Source organism: Hakea prostrata, chromosome 7 (assembly GCF_041222555.1).
Source record: "Hakea prostrata isolate BN-2017 chromosome 7, UWA_Hpros_2, whole genome shotgun sequence".
Classification (NCBI taxonomy): Eukaryota; Viridiplantae; Streptophyta; class Magnoliopsida; order Proteales; family Proteaceae; genus Hakea; species Hakea prostrata.
In genome coordinates this window covers 68,368,504-68,387,996 of record NC_142606.1, presented here as the reverse complement: position 1 = coordinate 68,387,996, position 19,493 = coordinate 68,368,504, and the positions used below count along the sequence as shown (strand labels likewise).

General features: G+C 35.9%; 1 pseudogene; it reads left to right on the top strand.

The window, feature by feature from the left end:
• The first annotated feature begins 8,958 nt into the window (after positions 1 to 8,958).
• Positions 8,959 to 10,930, top strand: LOC149011833 (protein BIG GRAIN 1-like A pseudogene; annotated as a pseudogene).
• The last annotated feature ends 8,563 nt before the right edge of the window (positions 10,931 to 19,493 follow it).

Below are 19,493 nucleotides of genomic sequence, written 5' to 3'. Positions count from 1 at the left end.
ATGAAAATTTTCATACGAAATAGAAAATAATGTTCCAAATTTTGAAAAGAAATGGATGACTGAAAATATGTGAGAAAGCATTAATGTATTTGAAACTGTTTGAAATCCAATACATAAAATGTCTAGTGCCATTCCTAAGATATATTAGAGTTAAAATTGCATGTTTTTCAATTAAAGCAAGGTTGAGTGTACATCATCGTCGTTGTGTTTGGAGTTGGGACTTTCATTTTATTGTCGTTTTATCATTCTCAATTCTATAATCACTTCCAACGGTTTGAAAATTAACCCTTTCACCCCTACATGAAGTTTATATTTCAAGAAAATATAAATTGAATAATACGTCGATATCATATATATATATATATATATATATATATATATATATATATATATATATATATATATATCAATTAATCAAACTGATACCATTTTCATACCTAAATTTAGGGTCGAATCCAAACAAAATAAGCTACAGAAGGATCGAGATCTTAGTAGCCTCTCTTTTTTCCTCTTTTTGACGAGAAGGGGGTAAAGCTAACTAATTGTATGATTCATCATTTAAAGAATCTAAATAGAAAAACAAAGTAATGAAGAATGAGGACCACAAAACATTGTTAACTATGTGACTTGGTTACGAATTAAGTTTAACACGAGAAACCAACATTAATATAATTTTGAAGTACCCACCAATCAAAATCTAATAAGAAAGCATATTTGTCTTAGTCCATATATTTTTTCAAGGAAGGTCCTTAGTTGCAATAAGCTCTATAATTTTGAAAACAGATTGCGGCAAAGAGAAGGAAAGAGCATGTCAAGAAAGAAGCAGTGAAGGCTTGTAAGAAGCTCCCACACACGCGCATTGCTTTAATCTCCTTTCTATTATTTTACTCTCTCTCTCTCTAATGCATCCCTAACCACCCATTATTTTAATCTCTCTCTAACCCATATCCCTAACCACCCATCTCAGTCTCTTAGATTCTTGTTCTAAGCTTTCTTTCTTTCCTTAATTAAATCTCACACGCTTTCTTTAGAGACTTCCAAATCCTCTCTCTCTCTCTCTAACTCTCTGTGGGTGTGTGAGAAAAGCTCAGAAAAGCTCAAAGGAGCCACGAGCACAATCATTAGTGCATCTTAAGCCACTAAGACAGATGAGGTTGTCTCTCTTTCTCTCTCTAAGATCGAGGAGGGAAGGGAGACAAAAATCTATTGGCTAAGCTTTGATTCTTTATTTTAAGTTTTTAACAGAAGCTCTAATCATTTTGGCTGGGAATTGCTTCAACATATCCCCTTCGTCCAATCATTTCTCTATCTTTTTCTGTATTAATTAATCTAATATGACAGCTTACCATGCATCTATTCCCTTTTCTATTTTATAGTTTTTTTTGGGCTATTCTCCATCAACCACTCTAGCCTTTCGACCTTTGTCTGTGAATAGTGAATACCCACCTTCTCTCTCACCTAATTAACAGCATTTCTTGATTCTATCCCATCCAATCTCCTCTTTGGTATCTTCTGTATGATAATAATTTTACATGCTCTTGTATCTGGACACAACAACCACACAATTATTAGGTACCCATTTGAGAAGATAAATAGAAATAGATCAAGTACTTCATGCATGAACAACTAAAGCTTTGTTTCATAAAAAGAAATCCATTTCTATATATGTTTTTTTTTTTTCCTTCAGTAAAAATTACTGAATGATGTTGCTGCCCATGTGTGTGTTCTCATTGGGTACATCTCTAATGTATCCTAGGGTAGCACTGAATGTGAAATCTCATCTTCTCCCTCCCCCCCCCCCCCCTTTAAAATGACCTCTGTGTTCCCTATCGTTAATTTTTCGCTGTTGGACAATTGTTACTCTCTTGCTATTTGATGCAAAATTTGTATATTTGCATTATATGGAACCCTGTCTCTACGAATAAATAGATAGTCGAAGTATTCCTATTGGCAACACCCTTTTAGAAGCTATGAATACCTAATAGTGATTACAATGCATTCATGGACGACTTACATGAGGACGTATGTTTGCTATTAGATAGTTATGAAACTAGATTAGGTAATTAGAGAGTTTACCATGGGGCTAATCCACAACCTTTGGTGTCCATAAAGCAAATATCACGTGGTGCAATGAAGACAACAAATTTGATAAGTTTAGAGAATTAAGATTTTTCAAACAGCATAAGAACCTTGAGGAGTTGATTCAGTTGGCTAAGACTAATGTTATAATATGACGTTAATAGTTCAAATCTTCGTGGGACTAGTGGCAAAGTCATCCCGTATATTTGAATGGTTATAAAATTTTCCTTCTTATGATGTAGTATAAGGTGTGCATAAATTGATCCGAAAGAACCTCAAATTCACACACACACAAACAAACAAGATAGAGAGAGCAATGAGAATGATTTGTGATGGGAGTTAGTGGAGCTAACAGTAACAGTATTTGCTAACCTCTGAGAAAGGGGGAGAAGAAAGAAAGATTGTGTAGGGCCACTTGTCCCTTCAAACATTACCATCTCCTCCTCCAACACCAAGTGAAGATAGAGAGAGAGAGAGAGAGTGAGAGAGAGACGTCCATCTTTATGCCTTTCATAATTTACACGAAAGCCAAAGATAATTTGGGGCCATAAAGAATCTCTTCTTTTATTCGTCCATGGCCCATGGCCCATCATGGCCCATCCCCATCTCCATCTCCATGGGACCTCTCTATTTGTCCTTTGATTTTATCTTTTATTAGAGAAAAATTGCATCTCTATATCCCACTTTTCAATTGATTGATATGATTATGGACAGAAAATCGGATTTGAATTTTGTCCATTTCATTAATTCAAAATAAATGAAGTTTAGGGTAATATTGACATTTAACCTGGTTTTTATAAATGGGGTAGCATCGTCTTTTTGATTTCTTAATTTTAATGAAGGGCAAATTAGACATTACATATCCAAACTTAACAGCTACTTAACACCGTTATAAGGAAGAGGGGCAATAGTAATTTCGTAAATAACAGGATTTTATTAGTAATAAAATCAAGCTACAGGGGGACAACAATAATTATCCCTTTTTAATATTTAATATCAATTCACATTCTCATTCATTGACAAATTCTCATTCTTCTTTGGTTTGTTAGGCGTATACTTTGAAACTTATTTTCTCTATGATTACATGAATATAAGGATTTGAAATAAAATAAAATTTTAAATTTATAGATTTTAAATCTACGGATTCATGATTCAAAAAATTAACTATTTGGTTAGCCTCAATCTATCAAAGTTCATAGAATTCCGTTGAATTACTTTGCATGAATTCTTAAATTTCATTAATTTTAAACTTAATAGTAGAATCCATGGATTTCACCCAATGCCCAAAAATAACTTAATTTACATTTTTAGACAAAAAAAGTGAAATCTCTGAAATTCATCAATTCAAGGATGTTTTACAACTAAACATATATAAATCTCCGATTCATGAATCTAGGGTTTGAAACCTCTAGATTCAAATAACCAAATAAGCCAAAAAGAATTGAAAAAATCTATTTATGGATTCTAGGCCAAATAAATTTTGATTATTTTGTGGGTTACACATGTGATTGTGAGTTCCAAAATTGAAGGTATTATCTTAGTCGAATATTGAATAAGAAATACAAAATATGACTCACTCTTTTTCCCATTAGTGCAACACTATAACTTAAGCATGGCCTCTGATATTGCCTAGACCTCATGTAAAACATTTCGGTAAAATTTGTCGAAATATGGTGAATTTCACCCGATTTGCCAACTAGTGAACTTTTTCTTTGACCGAAACCGAAATCAACCAATTAGCGGCAATATATGAGCGATATCTCCCCAGAAATTACCGAATTATATATCACCGAAATTTCATGCAATATTTTAGTAATTTCTTGTGATTTTTAGGCGATTTTTTTCACGATTCTATAGAGGAATTTTCAAGGTCAACAGACAATCTTACCATTTCTACCCCATTGATTCAAGCCTCAAAAGTCAACATGCCAAATGTGGTTAAGAAGCTAAATTTATATTGAACAATTTATAGAAATAATTTAAATTAAGAAGACATTTTGTAGTAAAATTTTCAAGATCAATGGACAATCTTGTCAATAATTTAGGCATCAAAAGACAACGTGCCAAATGTGGTTAAGGAGGAGAATATGTATGGAAGAATTTATGGAAATAACTTAGGACCTGTTTGGTTACATGAATCCAGAGAATTCAAATCTCTTGATTCGTGAATCTGAGAATTATACCCGTTGGTTGTAAAAATCTCTAGATTCATGAAATCTAGAGATTCACCTTTTTACACTAAAAATGTGAATCTATAGATTTATGGGTAAATGATGAAATCCAGAGATTTCGAGAAAGCTATACATTTGCACATTCACAAAAATCACATCGATCAAATAGTTTTTTAGGATGAATCCACAAATTTCATTCCACAACCAAACATTTAATTTTATAAATTATAACTCCATAGATTTGAAATCTCTAGATATTTGAAATCTCCAGACTCATGTAACCAAACAGACCCTTAAATTATAAAAGATTTTTTTAGTAGAATTTTCAAGATCATGGGACAATCTTTCCAATAATGTCCCAATGATTTAGGCCTAATTATGTAATATGACAATTGTAACTAAGGAGGAGAATTTGCATGGAAGAATTTATAAGAAATAATTCAAAATTGTCAAGTCTTCTTATACTTATTGGCAGGCTAGACACCAAATTTGGGTCCAAAATGACCTAAAATACCCCTAAAATGGGGGTCAAAATCTGGCTAAAATATCTACAAAATTTGTCAATTCACTGGGTTCGATCACCAAGGGACGAACAGGAAAATTTTGCCGAAACTTCACACCCTGGTCCTCCATTTCGGTAATTGCTCTTCTTCTCTTTCCAGTGCTTCATACCCAACATTTTAAAGACTTTGCTTGACTCTTGTGCATATTAAAAAAATGTGCAGGACCGTCAAACTAAGCATTTTGATTGGTTGGATCGAAATCTCGATTGATCGTTAATACACATGACTCAAGCAATTTGGACATTTTAATCAGGCAACATTACCGACATTGAAGAGATTTGTTGTGACACTCTCTACAGTGTCTTCTGTTCCTACTCTCATTTGAAGGCCTATTGATGTTGTCAAATCTGAACTAGATAGAGAAGAGACTTGCAGTGGCCCTCTCTACAGTGGATTTTGGAGTGGCGCTCTCTACAGTGTCTTCTGATCATGCTATCACTTCAAGGCCTATTTATGCTGTCTAATCCACACATCTAATTAAATACAAGAGACTTCCATCCTGTTGTAGAATGATGCATTATACAGGGCATTTGTGTCCTCTCTACTTAATTAGGATATATTTGTCTCATGTAATTTTTATTGAGGGTAGTTTAGTCATTTTTTTGACTTGTATAAATATTCCATTAAAAGGTTTAGGGTTTTATTCTATTCCTCTTGTCCTTGATGTTGTGCAAGTGTCTCTTGAAGGGTGTGATTGGGTGGGTACGTTCTTGCGGGAAAAACAGTCTTTTTGTTGTGCATAGTTGTATACTATGCACAGTAGTGCATTTTTTATACCAAATAACAGGTAGAAATTTAAAGCTTGATTTCAAATTTGAAAAATCCAAAAGAACCTTATAGTTTATTTGTTTTCTCAACCAGGTATTTGGCATAAATGTGCACTGATGTGTCCAGTATAGGATGTTTTCTTGCTGGTTCTGTATTGTTCTCTCAAATATGATGGATTTTGACGTAGGTTTTGGCTTCATCTTAAACATGGATAGTGGCTTCTTTGCTGGTGTTCTTTACGCTTGATAAGATCATTGCAATTGGGAGAGTAGGAGATTGGCTATACTTAGGTTACCTGTTGTATTCTTATAATATCTTGTTTGAGAGTCAGAGAGATAAGATTATAGGATTGTAACCTTACTTTTGATGCATATCTAAAGACTCTTTGAACTCATTCTTGAATGTAGGTCTATAGATCGAACCAAATAAAACCCTGGTATCTCTTATACTCTTTGCTTATTTATTTCATTGCACTGCTTAGATTACGTACAAGTTCTTAACAAATCCAATGAATGTATGGTGTAGATCTCTCTTCCCACTTATTGAATTATAAATCTCAAAGGAACCTTCTTCTCCTTGACATTTTATAATCATAGAACAACAAAAACAAAGTGCAAGCAATTGTTGTGTGCCGTTGACGTTTATATCCCTAAATCAGGTGGCGACATAAATAGGGAATGGTTTGGGAGAGGCATCAATCCATCATAGATTAAATATTTTAAAATAATAATTAGTAGATAGATTAGAATAAGTAGGTAGGGTGAAAACACTTGCTAACTAACTCATCGTGTGGTAATTATATATTTATATGGTTGGTTCATTAATTACTAATTCCGACATGCCACAACCGACAGCGCATATGAGATTTCACCTCATCTCTCATATTCTGAATGACTAGCTACCAAACTTCTTCTTCCTATAATTAATTATTCATTTATTATAATATTTGATTCTTCATTTGGTAACTAATTCTACTCTCAGTATGCTCTTCTTTTTTTCTTTTCCTTTTTTCGATAATAAAACAACGGAGTCAAGGACTCAAAGAGAAACTAATAGAAAGCAGCATCACAATCCGCCTGAAGGATCTCCTCCAACCTATGGGGAACATCCTGAAAGAACATCCAAGAGTACTCCAAATTGAGTGGAAATTTAGACATTCAATCAGCAGCCTTATTAGCAACACGTCCAACATATACGCATCGCCTACTCACCATCTCATGCAGCAAAACACCAGTTTGCTCAACTAAACGACCAAACCTCCCACGATTTACACAACATGGATCCAAAAGCTCTATTGCTTTCTGGGAATCCGACTCCAGCTGTAGCGACAGAAGATGACTACTCACCGCCAGCTCCAAACCTTGGCAAATGGCTTCAAGTTTTGCTTCAGGGACACAACTTGACCGAACCTTTCTAACAAAACCACCAATAAAACGACCTGCAAAATCGCGAAATAAACCACCAATGTGAACATCCGCACCCCTACGTCAAAAAGCAGCATCCACATTTCCTTTAATCCAACCACCAGAAGGAAACCTCCACCTCAAAAACACTCCAGAGCCTATTGACTGCTTGAAACAAGCACAGGAAGCCCAGGCATCTACCACCGATTTCCCATATTCTAAAACTAACTGTCTTCCATTATGAGGTCGCATAAAATCACACTCATGCACATCATGATTCCTCCAAAACCATACAAGATAAGTCGTGCAAGCAAACTGTACCGCCCAACCTGACTTACTCTTAGCAAAGGATCCCACCAAGTTAAGCCTCATCCAGTCCCCCATATTTGAACTGAAAAAGTCTCCCCTTAGCGAGACATCAACCAATCTCCACCAAACCCCCTTGGCGAATCCACAGTCTCGAAGCACATGCAGACAACCCTCTCCTTCGGACATGCAAAAACTACAGTGATCATGCGAGGCAAGACCCAAATGTTTCAGTCGAGTTTTGGTGAGAAGCTTCTCATGTAAAACCAACCAAAGGAAACACCCAATTCTTGCCGATACTTGGAGTGCCCAAACCTGTCGCCAAACTTGCTCATCATAACATGCAATTCGGCCATGATTCAAATCCTTCACTAGCCACTCATAGGCAGATCTCAACGTGAATTTCTCTCCTCTGTTAGCTTCCAAATGAATGTATCGCTACTACAATCAATAGACGGCAGGTTATGTAGCTGAATTTTGCCCTTAACAGTATACTCCAAAAGATTTTCATACTTATCAACTCGCCACTCTCTTCTATTATACATGAATAAGGTGAAATATGAATATTTAGAGATGAACTTTCCTCTTAAATATGTAATGAAAGAATATCAAAAAAGCATAATTCTTTACTTCAAAAAGTAGAAAATCTTAACTCTAAAATCAATTTGATTGGAAAATCAATAGAATCCAATTGTCTTATTTGTCGGCTGACCTAAAAATACTTCCGCGTGATCAAGCCTTTTAACCTATAGCCTACCATGGATGCCTTGAATTCTTGTATCAATTTTGAAATTTGTTTTTCTCATATTTTTTTTTGCAATCACCTTGAAAGGGAGTTGTAATGTGATGATATTAGAGGATTTGTTTAATTGTTCTATTGAGGACTACAAAAGACAAGCCATGGTAAGAGTAGAAAAAATGTTAACCCAAAGATTAGAGTATGATAAATGTTCATCATCTGATGGTGCACTCTATAAAACATGAGTGCATCAAAACTTGAGCAGAGCTCATCAAGGTAATCTATAAACACTCAGCTTCCTATCTTTGAACTTATCTATGACCACTCTCTTCTTATGGTCAAGTTGATCGACAACCAGACTCATCACCACCGTCTCTCATGCATATTTACTCACAAATCTTGGTTGGATTGTCCACTCTAAAGTGCAATAACTATCGTGGTTCAATTCTTAAATCCATAATTCTCGCACAAAGTTTTAAGATAAACATCTATAGATTCACTCAATTCAAGTAATTCTTAAATCCATAATTCTCACAAGAAAAGTTTGGAAGTCTGAGACTCAAAATAGAACCAGACCGGTCAAACCAGTCAAGCTTGGTTAAACCACACACAAAAAAAAAAGGGATTTCAATTTAATTTTCTGTTTATTTTTGGTAAATACTGTATTTAAATTCAATTTTTTTTGGTAATGGTAAACTATCTAAATTCAGTCAACTTGAAGATGTATGTGCTTATAAAGAATGTGACGTCATTACCATAAAAGGGAAGGGTAACTTCGTCCGTCCACGGTCCATCTTCGTCGTCCCTCCGTCAATCGAGGGTTTAAAAAGGGAGAGAGCTCTGCCACATCATCAGTTGCCAGGGTGGCATCCACGCCAGCTAGCACTAAAAGCGGGCCCACATGAGCATGAGGTCTCCTTAACATACATAAAAGGTGAAACAGAAGAGCACAGGAAGGAAGGAAGGCAGCCCCTCCCTCTCCTCTTCTCTCCTTAGCTTCTTTTCTTCTCTTCCTCATTTCGTCTCGTCTCTTCAACTTCAACTTCAACTTCAACTTCAAGCGTGGCTTTAAGCTCTCAATTACGCTTCTCTCTCCTCTCTCTCTCTCTCTACCGGCAAAAGAAGATACGTCTTCGAAGACTCATCGATTACTCTGTCTCCTTCGCATTCACATTTCAGAGAATAACATTCTCTGTTCGCTTTCAATTTCGTCATTCTCTCTTTCTCTCTCTTTCTCTCTCTGGGTTTTGATTTCTGTCGCAGCTTTTGGCTCTACCGCAGCAGACAAGAAAGAGAAGCAAGCTCAATACCTTCTGTCTGTCGTGGCTTGCTTTGTTTTCATCATTTCTTCTTTGTTTGCTCTCGATTTCTTTTTATAAATTTCTCCTGTTGAGACTCAAATGGAGAAGTGGAAGAAGCCGCTTCGTGAAGACAGATATCGACACGCCAAGGCAAACCCATCTTTCTCTTCGACCCTTCTTGACGTTATCTATCGTTCCACCGACGATACTGCTGGAGGAAGAGAAGGAGAACCGGTTCTCTACAGAGAGACCATGAGGAAGAAACAGAGCACTAGTATTCGAGGAAGCAGTGTTTTACCTGAGGAAGAAATGGCAAACCTTCAACGAGCTTGCTTGATCGAGCAATGGATGGAGAAGAAAGTCACTGAGAAGATCGTACTCCGGAGGAAGTCTTCCACTCCAGATTTTGATTTTAACCCACCAAAACTAAGGAACGATCGAAATTCTTCTTTGATGAATTCTACTTCAAGCTCTTCAGATTCCAGCTGTGGAGGTGGGTTTTCTTCTTCTGAGACCGACTCAGTTTATGGAACGAGATCGAGATCTTCAGGTCTCAAGCCTGTTCGAACTGCAGTTCCAGTTCGATCGGAGAAGCCTCCACGCCACGAACAGCACCACCACCACCACCACCAGAAGAAGTTCAATGATTTTGATGCTCGTTACCAGCCGAGAAGCAACTCTGTTCCTCAGCAGAAACCGAAACACGAAAGTGGTTTCACAAAGACAAAATCCAGAGCTTTAAAGATCTATGGGGATCTAAAGAAGGTGAAGCAACCCATCTCCCCCGGTGGTCGACTCGCTACCTTTCTCAATTCTCTGTTCACCGCAGGTAGTCCCAAGAAAGCGAAGATCTTTTCTTCTTCTTCAGTTGCAGGTGGAGACGATGAGAGGAAAACAAAATCGGCTCAAGCATCGACTTGCTCGTCCGCTTCTTCGTTCTCGAGGTCCTGTTTGAGCAATACTCCATCTTCGAGAGGGAAATTGAGCAATGGCATGAAGAGATCTGTTCGATTCTATCCTGTTAGTGTAATCGTTGATGAGGATTCTCGACCTTGTGGACAGAAACGTATATACGAAGAAGACCCAAATTTGATGGCAGCTTTAACAGCGATTAGGAAGAAAGGAGAAGCGCCATTATGCAACGAAGAACTCAAATCACATCTCATGGAGAAGAATCGCCGCGTAGAAGAAGCTGCACGAGATCTTCTTAAAGGTTATCAGAACAAGGGTGATTTCGACATGAGAGATCTTCACCGAGAAGAAGACGACGACGAAGAAGACGAAGATGATGCAGCGAGTTATTCAAGCTCTGATCTTTTCGAGCTGGATAACCTTTCAGCGATTGGGATGGAACGATATCACGAAGAGCTACCCGTGTATGAAACAACTCATCTTGGTACAAATCGTGCCATCGCTAATGGCTTGATAGTGTAGTTTGTTAGAGAGGGGAAATGGGTAAAGCAGAGAAATTGCAAAGAAAATACTAGTCGTTTAATTTACTGGTTTGGGGGGTTTACATCAGAGAATAAAATTTTTATTAACTTCTTTTGAATTTCAAGCTTATATTATGTTCATCTGGTTCTTAATTATTGACTGATTCAGAGTAAATTAGTAGTGCCTATTTGATGTTTGTTTAATTGCGTGGGTTAATTATTTAGATCCTCGATCGATCAGAGGAAGAAGAAGTGTGATCAAATTGAAAGAAAACTGAAAACCCATTTGGAATCTGGAGCTAGCAAGAAGTAGAGATAGAGTGAAGATCATGGAAGTTGATCGAAGCAATGGAGATTCGTGATCGTGTTCACACGTAAAATGGGAAAAGTAGCAATCAGAGAAGTCGAAGAAGGTAAAGCTAGGCAAGCTAGGCAGAAGTTCTCCATGACAGGGGGAGAAAGTTAAAGCTTTTGCTTTCTGTGGGGTCGTTTAGTCGCTTGAGCATTGCGTCACCACACACAGAGAGAGAGAGAGAGAGAGAGAAGAAAGAAGAAGATCGATCTAAAGATCTCTTCTTTCATTTGATTTATAAGAAGAGTTTAGGCTTTTGAGGGGCTATGGGGGTTTATGGGAGAAAAACTGCCATTATCGGTCAAAAGAAGCTCGGAAGACTGGACTGAGGAGATCTCTGTTTAGGCTTTTATCAGTAAATCCATTCTGTTAAGACCAAAAGAAAGAACAAAAGAGAATACCAGAAATTCCCGTTTCATTGATTACATTAAATTTAGAAAGGTGATTGATTATAAACGTGGAACCGTATCCGGATTAATCCGGAACCCAATTTTTGTCTCGTTTTTTGTGTAGAATTGATAGAACCATTATGCATATCTTGGGAGAATCGAGCTCATGACCTCTTTACTAAGAGATACCAGTTAGTACGAACTGAACATCCCTTCAATGGTCTCTTGTCTTATCTTTTCTTGTTCTAGTAAAAGCCCTCTGTCTTATGAGTCTCTTATCGTAAGGATGTCAAACTGTCAGGTCTTTGCAATGCAGTACGGTTTTGATTTATACAGTCAATACCACACTCGAGACAATTCCATGCTGTGCTACAATAGAAATTGAACTGCGACATATCATTTTTAAAATGATTCAAAGATGGTATGGTTTTTTTGGTAAAATATGAGGGTTTCCTTTTGATATATAGCTTTATACTAAATTGACACCCTTCCTTTATCTTTGTTGGCACCTTGATCTAATTATTATTGTTTCTATTTAATTGATAAATAGATATAAGGAAAAATGATTACTAATAAGAATGCAACAGGGCTAGCCAGACTTCTTAAGGCCTTAGACTCTACCCTTAGCTAGACTTCGTAACCCTCGTAACAAAAGAGTAAAACAATCTATAGCTCATGCAGTCATGCTTCATCGATTTTATGGTTAGCTATACCAGCATAGGATGAAAGAAATTGAAAATAGTGAAGCGCGTGCTCTACTTGTGTTGATTTTCATCTTCTCCCCAACTAACATTCCATCAACTGAACTTCTGCAGTTTCAATGGTGTAACCAGATCGAGGAGAGATGATTGGTTCCCAATTCAGTATCAAAAATATCCTATAGTATGGTATTATTGGCGAGATTGGGTAAACATTCGACCTTGACTCACCCTTAGGGTTAGAATTTTGAGTCCAACCTCCAACTTCTGTCCTGAAACTTACACCTGCATTTCTTTGAATCACTCTTATTGACATTCATTCTCTCTGCGCCTCTCTTTACACCATTGGTGCTAGTAATGTCCTAACCTTCACTAATGCTCCTATTGATTGGAGATTCCATTTCACATAATCCTAACCATAAATTTGATATTAACCTCTTTCCATCACCACCAATATATTAAAAGATGCATACATGAATAGTTTTCTTTATAGAAAGTCATAATTGCATTTGAATAGAGTGGTGGTCAAGAAATTATAGAAGACATTTTGAACTTCTTAACATATAACCATAGAATCATGGATGCTAAGCTTTTTCATTTCTTATGCCTAGATAGAATGACATCAAATAAGATTTAAAGATGAGATATGAAGCAAGAGAAAATCGAAGCCGCCATAATAGACTAGCTGATGCCCTATGATCTAATAGTCATAAGAGTGGACTTAAAGAGGACCACACAATCATATCATGCTAATATGAAACTAAGTAAATCGATCTTCTCATAGTGCTTGATTGACTATTATATATATATATATGCATGTAGACCCTTTTCTATTAAAAACTAGAAACAGTTCTTCAAGCATGCATTGAGAAAATAATTCAATTATTCTCACATAAAAGAATACCAAACATAACAATTGAGGAGAATAAAAATAGTGTAGGACACATGATAGCCATGCAAGGGCTCTCAAACCAATGCCTACGTGCAAGATTCCCATGATTCAGCAAATGAATATAAAAATGTAATCAAATATTCTTAATTAATAATTGAAGTCTTTTATTGATACTTTGATATTAATCTCGTGGAAGATGTTAATAATATATGAAGATAGGTCACAAGCCAAAACAAACTACAGTTCATCAAATTCTATGGATGTTTATGAGAAGCCAATAAGTAAATATTAATGGTTGGTGAAGTGGGAAGTTGAGGACAATGATGTTAATGTATGGTGATTGGAAAGCCAGCCTAGCTGTGCCTTAGGGCGTTGACCCCTCACCATTTTTGTGTCATTTTTAATCTTAGTTAGTGATCATAATTAGTTTACAAAATATATTTCTAACCTCCCTAGCTAATCATAACTTTCACCTTAGATTATCATTTTAGAAGAGGCTATTGGATCTCTAATAAGCATTGCTATGTCTCCCTCTATAGCAATTGCTTGGTGGCAAGTGGGGACTTCCATTATGGGTTCTTCTTCTTCTCTCATTGTACTCTAGAGTCGGCAAATGACTAACTATTGTGATTATAGCTTAGCTTACATAGATGATGATACACGACAACAATAATAACAATTCTTATCCTAGTTAAATGGGTTCAGTTACATAAATTATTGTCTTCCAATCAGTTTTGTTTAAAGCTATATTACACACAACGTCTAAACTACACATATTCTTTCTCACCACGTCTCTTAAGGTCATTTTAAGTCTACCACCTTAAACGATTTTTTCGTAACTCATCATTTATGAAGCTACTCCTAGATCAGCTCACAGATGATCAGTTAGAATTATAAGCGTGTGACTCTGTAAGCTAGGCCCTTTTCTTGAAATTAGGGTTGGCACAGATGATGCTAACTTATGACTGCCTAGGGGGCCATATATGCCTGGCATGTACCCTTTCTGTATGTGCGCGTGTGTGTCCTGTGCAGGGTGGTGCATGGGAAGCTCGTGAGACTCTGAGAGAGTGGGTTGGCAAACTTGGCATGTTATGCAGGGCAGCCTCTCCACCATGCAGCTAGCAACGCCAGTAGTGAGTGATAAATGGTGTAGGGTAACCCATACAAGCAACCTTGCTGTCTCCCTCAGGCAAGGCAGCTTGTTTCCAGCTTAACAAGTGCCCACAATGGATCACACATTAATATTTCTCTCTTTCTCTTCTTCCTAGCTAGCTCAGCTGGTCCTCACTTGTCAGTTGATCCCTTCTTTGAATGTAACTATGTATGGTATGTGCGAGTGTGTGGGTTACGTTGTGGTGTCCTTGAAAGTTGGAATTTAATTGCTCTAGCTGTTAGTATCGATTACTTCCATACGTACATATGCTTTTGATCAGGAGACTTCACTAGATTTACCTCATGTTTTAAGATTTTTAGGTTGGAAGGTAAACCCTCCAACAGTTTAAACACTGTCATTTTGGTGAGCATTTATTGTTGGGAGTTGTTTGGTTTAATCATCCTGGGTCCAGATTCCTAAGCACTTACTTGAATAGCTTTCTCTATTTAAAGAGATCCTTTATGACATGGTATTAAAACCCATGGTCCTCACATATTCATTCAGTCTTCTTTTATGGTATCAGAACTTTTGATCTTTATTTTCATATCTGTAGTCTATGTACAACACTTACAACACTTGAAAATCCTGACTCAAAGTCAGAAGACCAACCGGCCTTTGATGCTTTGTTGTCATATTTGTGACTCTATATTGTTAATCTGTTATTTGAAAATTTGCAGAAAGCAAATAACTTAGGTTTCACAAATTTATTTAATGCACTTGGCTCCCACCACCACTGGTCCACTGCTCCCCCTCAGTCACTATGTACCACTGCTCCCCCTCAGTCACTATGTACCATATCTTTCGAACATTTGAGGCTTGAGAAGACAGTGTGGGTAGAATGTGACTCAGTGGCAGCTGTGGTGGTCTCCTCTCAGCAAAACAAAATGCTATGGTTTGTAATAGAAAGGTGGAATGCACTAAGACCTTTCTTGAATGAAAAATTATTTCAGTTATACTTCAGCAAATGTCTCATATGTTTCTCAAGTGGGTGAAAAGTAAAACGGACGGTCCAGATCAAAATCTCGATAAAAAAATTACATAATATTCAAGTTTAATTCAAATTATTCACTGCCATAAGGAAACAAACAACAAGTATCAGCTTCTTAAGATGCATGGCCAGTAGTCTTAAGCATGGGGATGAAAACAGATGCAACAAGAGTGCCTAGATATATAGATTCAATATTTAACTTATAAATCCAAGCTGTGTTCTGCTTGGTCAAGTGTATAGTTTTAGATTACTTAATTTTTTAACTTTAATAAAAAATTATAGCTCTGGAGTAGATTTTGAAAGGGTGAAGAAGAAAGCACAAGAATGGGAATGGATGCGATTTGTAGCAGAGATGGTGACGGCAGCTTTAGTTAAGTTTTATAAAAAGAAAAAAAAAAGATAGAAAAAAAGTCTGAGAAAGAGAGGATTCTGGGTAGAAGGTTGAAAGAGAAAGAAGAAAGATAATGTATATTTTGGTGATCCCAAGGTAGAGGAAGTGGAAGGTCGGTGCTTCGGTCTGCAACTGTAACAGCTATCGAAGCTTTCTTTTTCTTTTCAAAGAGAAAGAGATGATCAGATCGAAGGAGATCGATCTGGGTTAGATTTAGACAGTCTCAATCTCTAGCTAGCTCCTCCTGCTTTAGCTTGAAAAACAAAAAAGAAAAGGCAACTTCACAGAAGATGATGATTTGCTATTGATAAGATCATTGGTTTCTTCCCAAGGTCACTACCCACTTTAGTTGATACAAGGGTTTCTCGTTTTAAGGGTCCTTACATGTGGAGAAGAGAGTATCTCTTTGGCTGAAAAAAAAGAGAGAGACTCTCTCGATCATCTCGATCTGTTGGTGACAATGATATACCCTTTGTTATGGCTTAAACCCTGCAACTAGGCTTTTGTGATTATAGCTCACTTACACATTGAAGGCAATATCTCCCCCAAATCCATGGTGGTCGGCCAGCTTTAATCCCTGTATCTTTTAATGCAAGAGCTTGGTCAAGATTTGATTCAAAGCATGGTTGATCAGATTGTACATTTGATAACAACACATCTCAAACGTGGAGTGCATCATTTCTTACATTCATATATATACCTCACCACTCAGGCACTCACTAGTCACTTACCACTTAAATATACTCTAGATTTTGCATGGGATGATGGTGGTTCAACAAACCATAATCTTTTCATGTGAGAATTGAGATCTCCCCAGATCTGAATAAAACTTTCCTCATTTAACAATATAGATTAATAGAGAGAATGATCATTTTTTTTTTCTAGTGAATCAAATTATATTCTGTAAAACGTGAAGAAGACACAGCTCATGTTATTCTGCAGCTCTATGAGTGGCTGAAGAAATGCTATTCCTTAATATAAGATTGAGATCATGCATGCAAGCGTGTGGCTGTAAAAAATATTCTTTCGTTCTTCACCTATCTTCCACATAAAATCTAATCCAACTCACCTGAATCTCTCTGTCTTTCTCTCCCTCATATAATACTAGTCACCCAATATGTATCGATTGACTTCCTTCTTATCTGGGTTTTCTTTGAAATCGAGGAATATTGGTTAGTAGTGTTTCTGACATGGCGGTGCCTGATTCATGCCACGTATATTTTATTAAATTCTAGTCACTCAAAACTCCAAATGCATATATAATCAATTAAATTTAAAAAGGGAAGGGGGTAGCCAAACGACGTGTGAATATGTTAACTGAACGACTCTAAATTTCTACCGTTAGATCTGTTGACTAAATCTAAATTTGTCCAATAAAATTCCTATTTTTTTTCCTATTATTTATGTCTTAATTAAGATAACCTTCTATCACCGGTTAAATTTTCCAAAAAAAAAAAAAAAAAAAAAAAGATTATCACTAGTGGTTAGAGTAACGGTTAAATTTCTTCTTCCTCTGTTCATTCTCTACCTCTTCCTCTGTTCCCTCTCCATTTCCATCGGCTTTGAAAATTCTTTCATCTGCGTTCATCAAGTTTAAACCCTTTGATTGCAATAATTATTTTGCTGTCGTCTTGAAGAAGTGAAAAAAAAATTTTCATCTTCTCTTGAGATCTCATGACTCTCTCTTATTTCTAATTCCATCTCGAAGGATACAAACAAGAGATTCCCACATATTTATGTTCAGTGAATCTCCCACAAAAATCAGCATTTTTCCTCTAAGTCTTTCCAGAAAATCAATTGTGTTGAACCTGTAGAAGAATTATATTAGAGAAGAGACCGAGGAAGAAGAAAGTATTGAACCTATAGAAGAACTATATTAGAGAAGAAATAGAGGAAGAAAAAAGAGATCTTACTGCCAACGGTGATATTAGGTTAAACTTAACTAACTCATAAATAATGAAATAAAAAATAGGAATATTATTGGACGATTTAGATTTAATTTAACAAATCTGACGGTGAATATTCAAAGCGGTTCAGCTAACCTATTCACACGTAAGTTCAGCTACACTTTAGCCATTAAAAAATAATAATAATAATAATAATAATAAAATAAAAAAAATAAAAAAACTTAGTTCCTGTTAAAACAAAGTAACAAACCAAACCATTTTTGGAGTGACTAGAAATCTGGAATTTATGAAATCCACGTGATGAACATCCAATAGTTAGGCACAACAGACACCGCCACGTCAGATGCACTACCCAACCAAAATCCTCCGTTTACATCCTCCACTAACATACATGCCAGCCTAATTTATCTTATTGCCACCATGGCTCCATGCAGAATCACCATGGTTCAAGTGCATGCCTAAATATTAAAAGTTTATGCAAATAACTTTCAAAGTTTTTTTTTTTTCACACATTTATAATATATCTATAAGGGACATTTAAAAAGGGGGAATTTTCAGTCCCACCCCCTAAGTTATTCCTAATATTAATGTCACACTGTGAGTTATCCAATTTATTAGTCAGACCCTTTACTATAACACTTGAGTTTCAGTTAATTTGTATTTATCCATTCCAGCATTAAAACACTATCTTTGCACCATGTTTTCCAAACTTTATGAAAATTTTAGATTAGAAGAGGAAGAAGTTGCAAATGGTAAAAGAAGACGAAGAAATGAGTAAGCATAAGATTTTAAAGTTCTTCTTGTCTTCCTGAAATGTTTGACTTACTTACATAAATATTTAACTATGACTTTCAAACAGCAGAAAGTGTCATTAATATTTATTTTTCTTCACCCTATAAAGAATCTGATCAATAAATTTAACCATTCAATGGATGGCATTAATTTTAAAAGGTAATTCAAACCATGATATTGAAAGTTTCACTTAAAAGATACCGATAACGTAGCTGTCATTGTTGATTGGTTTTTGGTAAACCAAACATCTAATCGGTCCAATTTGATAAGACTGATATGATGTATACAAGAAACTAACAAATAAAATAAAAATTGGTAAAGAAAAAAAAAAGTTGACCAAAGCAACAACACATGCCAATTTTCAATCAATTTCTCCTGAAAATTACTTCTAAGTTCTAACTGATGACTTACAATCGAAAGAGTAAATAATGGCAAAGGAAAATGAAGAAATGAGTTATCCATAAGTTTTTTTCTTTTAAAGTTATTCTCGTCTTTTTGAAAAGTTTGACTCGCTAATATCAGTATATTCCTATGGTTTTCCAATTGCAAAAGTGTCATTATATATATTTTTTATCTTATTGAAAAGTTTGACTCGCTAATATCAGTATATTCCTATGGTTTTCCAATTGCAAAAGTGTCATTATATATATTTTTTACCTTATAAAAAATTTACTTGATAAATTAGATAACTTATAGATAACATTAATTTGAAGGAATAACTCAAGGGAATGATAGTGATAGTTTCCTTAAAAAGAAATTGAAAACGTACCTATCATTGTAGATTGTTTATAGTAAACTAAGCATCTAATGGGTATACAAAGAAACTACCAAACAAAAGAAGGAATTGGTAAAGAAAAAGAAAGAAAAAAATTTGACCAAAACAACATCAGATGCCAACTCCCAATCAATTCTCTTGAAAATGACTTCTATCTTATTCCACTTCCCCCCCATTTAAATGCTAACTATAGTCATCAGGTGCCTAAAGAAATGTTGATATTTGATGAAATCGAAACTTAATTATTTTGCAGACTTGTTAAACTAAACATGACCATAAGTAGGTACAACAGATAATCATGCACCGAAAGACTCATTGGCTTCTTGGCAAGAAGTTGTCACTGTAGACATTTAATGCTGACACCTTCCATCTTCTTCATTCCATGTCAAATAC